Genomic DNA, 7,321 nt, shown 5'->3' on the forward strand with positions numbered 1-7,321 from the left:
GGTGGCGCGTGCTACTCGCGCTCTCTCGCGTTGCTTGCGAAGTCTTTCTTCTATTGCTTCACGTGATTCTCGAGCGCGTGATCGCTGAACTGCTAACCAATTGCGCTCGCGCCGCTCTTCGCCACTGATAACCATATTGATATCTGCAACCGTGAAGGTCCTCAAAGTGACACCAAGTACTAACGCAAATCAATCTCGACCGCTGTTAAAAAAATGACCATAGTTTGACAATTGTAAGTTGAAGTAGCTAAGTCGATCAAATTCGACAATGCAACTAGTCGCAAAACTTACAGCACCGGTGTTATTTATGCTATGGTATCTTAATAAATACCCACTGACAGACGACGCTGATAACCTATAGACACGATGACTACGTATTAATCAACTAAACACATCATCTCTCTTTGAATAGAAAACGATCGATGGTGAGCTGCACCATTCGTTTCTTTGTCGGAGCTTCAACACACGCTTGTTGTTCAGCTGATTGGTTCCTCTTCCGCACACCGATGACACCTCTACAACTTGGAGAGCCGCAGAAACATTCCACAACATGCTATAACATTTATTGTCAGCGAGGATAAACACAAAAAAAATCTGCAAATTTTTACACACCCCAGAGTCAAAGTACTGAAACCCATAATCAAACGTGAGTTCCTTGCCAGGATCAACTTAGCATATCGTGAATTACCCACATCGCTTTTGACCGCGAGCATTGCACTTCTCCATTCAACAGTTTGGCTCGCAACTGTGATTCATAAATCGCATACAGCCTCCGAATCGTGTAACGTCGATAATCATGTTAGCATTCACTTGAACCATGTCGATATGCTCGGAATTTCGATAGAGCTATATACCACACATCAAAATATTAACTGAGGCCAAGACATAACTATAATGACACACCTGAGAGCGTAACTTGGCTTCGCTGATGTTCAATACTTCACCCACATATTCACCAACGAATTGTCCAGAATTGATCCCTTCCTGTTGAAGTAGCCTCTAAACAGTTTGATTACCTTGACCTAGTCACTCCAAAATATTATAATGAGATTTAGGAGGTCCTGTTTAAGTCGGTATGACTGGCTTAAACTATACAGACACTAATGGCTGGTGTACAGCTATTGGTGGCTTCCTAATATTAATAAAGTACTCACTTCGTCTTTTGACGCCTACAAGTAACGTCTTTTTCCTCTCCCTTCTTCTTCTCGACCTGTCATACGAGTTATAGGTTATGAGCCCAAGTTAAGCCTCAAGCGACGACTTTCCACGTCTCATCGGCGCCGAGAATTTTGACGTCTGGAAGACCCGTGTGTGCGCAGCACTAGATGGCAAGCACCTACTCGGCTACGTGAAGCAGCCCGACTACGACGGTGTGTCGGAAGACGAGAGTGAAGACAGTGGCAGCGAAATGTCTGATGCCAACGATGAACCGCATGCCAAAACTACCAAGAACGTCGAAATCGACTCCGACGCTGTGGACTACGACGAGAGCGACGACGAGCTCAAGCCGCCCTCGGACTCGGACGAAGACTCTGGAGCCAGCTCCGATACGTCAATCAAGAGGAAGGACTTCCCGGTAGTTCGACCATTTAGCCATCGCGAGGCTCGCCGTGCACGCAAACGCGCCAAGAAAGAGAAGAGCCAGCCTCTTAGCCAGCGCGAACGCCGTCGACAAGAAGCCAAGACCAAAGCCTTCTTGATGAAAACGATGGACAACATGCACGTGCGGCTCGTCAAGAATCTCACGACATCCTTCGAGATTTTCAGCTACATCTGCCAGAAGTACGAGGGAGCAGCCTTTCATGGTGATCCGTACTTCATTCAACACTACTTGATGGAGATCAAGTATGAGGAAGGCTCCGACTTAACTGAGTTCTTTCTCAAGCTTGAGAACGCGATGAAAGCCGCGTCAGAAGCCACCGAATCGGTGATGACCGAGGGACAGAAGTCTATCTACCTGTTTCACTCGATGCCCAAGTCGTGGAAGGACGATCTCCGCATCTGGAAGGGTCAGCGGAAGTATATCCCGTATGAAGACCTCAAGCAGAGCATTGAAGGCAAGGTTCGCGATCTTCAAGCTCAAGAACGCTACGCCTTGGCCAAGGACACACCAGAGTCCTCTGCAACCAAGGGTGAGAGAGCTCTAGTGGCTACCGGACCTCCTGTGTCACAAGCCCAAGGCCGTGACAGCGCCAATGTCTGTTCCTACTGTGATCGCCCACGCCACAACATTCGCCAATGCCGAGGCCTTCAAAAGGATTTGCGAGATGGACGAGTGAAGACTGGGACAGTGCTACCTGCTAACTTCGCCTTCAAGGGTAACTCGAAACGCGATCACCCGTACCAGAACTCGAACAAAGGTGGCAATGGGCGACACGGCAAGAATAATAACAACCGCGACTTCAAGGGCAACAACAGTAGTAGCAAGAACAAGCACGGAAATGGCGGCAAACAACGCGGTCAAGATCGCTACAAGGACCGCCCGCTTGAGTCAGACAATGACGATGACGACGACAGTGATTCTGGAAACAACCGCAAGGTAGCTCGCCAAGGACGTCGTGACACCGGTCTCATCGCTGTTGCTACCACAGTCAATCTCCCGTTTAGCCTCACTGCTCAAGCCAAGATAGAACCCGATCCCACCTGGACAATCGACTCTGGCTGCACTCGACACGTCACCCATGAGTCTCAGTGGTTTACCGACATCACCTCCAGTGGTGGATCCATTACGGTTGGTGGTAATAACCAAATCCCCATCGAAGGCATTGGACGGGTCGATATGGAAGTCCCTGACTCCAAGGGCACTATGCAGAAGCTTATACTTCATGGCGTCCTGTATGCTCCCCAGCTCCATTTCAGTTTGCTTTCAATTCCAGCAGCTGTGAAGCACGACTTTCGCCTCAACTTTGACCGCAAACAGTGCGCTATGCAAACTGACCAGCGCTTCAAGATCAAAGCGCTCATGGCTACCAACACGGATCTGTATCAGTTCCAAGCCAAACCAGCGGGACCTCCAGCGGCTCTTATTGCCTCAGGGTAAGCAACGTTCCTTTCTGCTCTTACATAAACGCCTTGGACACCCTAACGTTCGTGTCTTGAATGACCTATCTAGGAAGTCAGGCCATACATGGACTCGATTGATCTATAGCTCTAGGTCGAAAAGACAGATTTCTTTTGTGTTGCCTGCACGTTAGCGAAGTCACACCGCTCCCCATTTTACTCTAATAGAGTTGTTAAACGTGCTACATCACCTTTGTCAAAAGTCCATTCAGATATCTGTGGTCCACTACCTGTGCCTAGCTCTACTGGTTGTCGCTACTTCTTGATCTTCATCGATGACTTGTTTACTTATGCAATTAAGAACCGTAGCGAGTTGTATGGCTGTTACGAAGACTTCAGGAAGAAAGCCCTGAATAATTTTAGACAAGATATATCTGTCATAGAGTACGCGTTCAGTGTTGAAGACAATGCAAACCAGGGTAACTTTGAGATTCAGCGGCTTCAAGCAGACAACGCTAAAGAGTACGAGAAGCTTGGCCGCATCATATTTAAAAGTATGGAGCTCACGCCCAGTTTACGAATGCATACACACCTCAGCAAAACGGAGTTGCAGAACGCCGCATGCGTACCATTATGGAGAGTGTGCCGAGCCCTTCTACTTGACGGTAAGCTACCGAAGCAGTTATGGGCCGAGTGTGTCTGTCATGTGACCACTCGCATCAATATGACTCCTAGCTCAAGACGGATGGACGAACCCCGTATGAGCTTTGGCACAACCGTATTCCATCCATGCAGTACATCAAAGTATTCGGATGCAGCGGATATGTCCACATCACGGAGCAATACCGAGACAAACTCGACGCTAGAGCCCGTTTGTGTATGTATCTTGGTGTGCCTGACCATAAGAAAGGCTACCGTCTGATGGACATCAATACTCATGCAATTATCTACAGTCGTGATGTAGTCTTTAAAGAGGACGAATTTCCCTCTCTCACAGGCCTGACGTCTACTCCAGAGCCCACACAGTCCACGAATCGGCAGAAATCTACCGCTACACTTGCACCTGTACCTCTGCCACCTGCAACTGCTACTACAGTAGCACCGGAGCCTGAACATGTGTCAGAACCAGTGATCACACCGTCACCCACATCAGGCCCTGCAATGACAACAGCGCCAGGCACAGTGAACCAACGTGTACTGCCCTCACTGAGGGAGGCTGTTGATCGAACAGCCATACATTATTCTTTTCGAACAGAGACGGACTCTGATCCTCCGCATCATTCGACTCCTAAGCGACCCCGCCTCTCTGCGGAAGCCATTGATAGCTCTGAGGAAGCCAATGACGTAACCCTCAACTCTGAGGAAGACATACACGAACAGGAGCAACGTCAGCATTTACTGTACACATTTCTAGCTATTCGGTATGTGTCTGAGCCCACTACGTATCGGGGAGCAATGAAGTCTTCCCACGCTAACCAGTGGCGTAAAGCAGCTAAATCGGAATACAAGTCCCTCATGGACAATCACACTTGGGTGTTGGTATCCCCTCCTAAAGGAAGGAAGATTTTAAGTAGCCGATGGATCTTTGTAGTAAAGTATACCGGCACTGGCGAGATCGCCGCTTTAAAGCGCGTCTTGTGATCAAAGGATTCCTTCAGGAATATGGCATCGACTACAACGAGATATTCTCTCCTGTCATCAGGATGGAGGTACTTAGACTACTTCTTACTATTGCAGCTCTTCTCGACTTTGAAGTCCATCAAATGGATGTTAAGACAGCATTCCTTAATGGCTACTTGGAAGAGGAGATCTACATGGCTCAACCGGAAGGTTTCAAAATCCCGGGCAAGGAGCACCTAGTGTGTAAACTTCTTAAGAGCTTATATGGGCTCAAACAAGCGCCTCGTGTATGGTACCAAACCTTGTCTGCCTTCCTAGAGAATCTCGGGTTCCTGAAACTCATTAAAGATCGATGCGTATTTCGACGCACAGTTGCTGACATCACCTGTTACATTGCAGTGTACGTCGACGACTTACTGATCATTGCGACTACACCAGCACTCGTCAGTGAGCTGAAATCAGCCTTGAAAAAGCGTTTCTCCATGTCAGATTTAGGGGAGGTGAAGTACTTACTCGGCTGGTCAATTCAACGTGACCGTAAAAACCGAACGATGTTTATCCACCAGCACAAGTACGCTACGAAGGTCATTGACCGCTTCAGCGACTACATTCCGTACCCTATTGCAGCACCAGCAGAACGGAACGCTAAACTTTCCGTAAGCAGCCAGCCCAGCAGTGAGCAAGAGAAAGATGCGATGAAATCGATTCCGTATCGACAAGCTGTAGGTAGTGTCATGTATTTAATGGTAGGCACTCGACCCGATTTGGCATTCTACATGCGAGAGGTCAGCCAATTTCTAGCGAATCCAGGTATGGATCACTAGAAAGCAGTCATTCGTGGTCTAAAGTACCTATCTGGAACGAAAGAATACGGTCTTCTTCTGGGAGGCTCGACCGATATTACATCGGAAAACCTTGCCGATCAACTAATTGCCTACAGTGACTCTGACTACGCCAACTGCCCCGACTCGAGACGCTCCATTGGAGGATACGTGACAATGCTAGCTAGCGGTCCTATCTCATGGCTTTCGCGTAAGCATCATACTGTAGTTCTCTCTACAACAGAGGCAGAATATATCGCCCTGTGTCACTGCATGCAAAAGATGATATTCCTCAAACTTCTCCTCAGCGAACTTGGCTTTGCTACAACGCAGGCTAACACAATATACGAGGATAATCAGAGCTGCATCAAAATCTGCTACAACTCCGAACATCACGAACGATCAAAACATATACACGTACGATACTGTTTCGTGCAAGAAAAAGTAGAGCGGCATGAATTCAACGTCACCTACTGCAATACGAAAGAGATGATAGCTGACATCTTCACTAAAGCTTTAGATAAGCACCAGTTTAGAGAACTAAGGGCCAAGCTCAGGATGAAATGTCTGAAAGCAGGATCCGGCCACTCAGTTTAGAAATACCCTGATAATACAAGCGCATGAAGCGTGTCTATATTCTGCGTTCTTTTTAGAATTTTTTCCCACTGGGGTTATTTCTTTTTTGCTCGCACAAGGTTTTCCCTCGTTGAGGTTTCCCTGGTCAAGTACCGAATTATCTAGACACATGAGTTTATCAATAATAGTCCATGCTTAACAACAAATTTGTTAGAGATACGCCAGTACATCTCAGTCGCTTTCACTTTCAGCATTTGTGTCACTGGACACGTAGTCGGTGTCATAATGTGTAGATTTTGTGGTTTCTGTGTGACAAATGACATCATCACTAAATACCCCAGCTTAGTGACTTCTTTGATGGAGTGGTGGCCACGTGTGCTCGAAAAGCCCCTTCCCCCTCCTCCAGCGTGGCGATGAGAACTGGCGCAACCTGCAGTGCTGTCCGCGGCGCCCGCTTCTTCTTCTCCCTCATAAGAAGCGCTCTTTGCAGATCGGAAGGGCTCTGTGCCCACCGAAATAGCCTCTTCCGATGCGAGGGAGCCTGCTTCGTAGCAGCGGCAAGTAGAGACGACATGTTGGGCTCCATCCTTGAGTTCCTACCAGGCGTGTCACTTAGCGTCCTCCTTCCCTAGCAGAAACTGCAGGGCAAAGTCAGATCGGCTAGCCTAAGCGACTTCCTGGCGGCGTTTCAAGGACTGAGGAAAAGTCCTTTAAGGAAAGTTTTACCTCTGTTATAACATAGAATTGTCAGTTTGATAAAATATGTTCAGAGGCAGGGAGGCTGTTGAAGTAGCCTCTAAACAGTTTGATTACCTTGACCTTAGTCACTCCAAAATATTATAATGAGATTTAGGAGGTCCTGTTTAAGTCGGTATGACTGGCTTAAACTATACAGACACTAATAGCTGGTGTACAGCTATTGGTGGCTTCCTAATACTAATAAAGTACTCACTTCGTCTTTTGACGCCTACAAGTAACGTCTTCTTCCTCTCCCTACTTCTTCTCGACCTGTCATACGAGTTATACATGTAATACAATATCCATCTTTCATCCTTGGACGTTTCGTCGATAAATACTAGCCGACCGGGGCCGCTGTAGAATGGTGACAAGCGAGCAGCGTACTCACGGCTCTCTCTTAGCAGACTTTCCCGTGCCCGTTTTGTCAGCACCTCCCTCGTCAACTTTAGATTGAAACGAAGCGCGCTACAAATAGTTGAATCGGAGACGCTTATAGTGGTTAAGTATAGTGTCTGTAGTCCGTAACGAATCTCCTTGAAATAAAAGCACGAATGATCTTGAGCGCA

The sequence above is a fragment of the Phytophthora infestans genome, genomic scaffold, assembly GCF_000142945.1.
Source record: "Phytophthora infestans T30-4 supercont1.84 genomic scaffold, whole genome shotgun sequence".
In the NCBI taxonomy this organism is placed as follows: domain Eukaryota; phylum Oomycota; class Peronosporomycetes; order Peronosporales; family Peronosporaceae; genus Phytophthora; species Phytophthora infestans.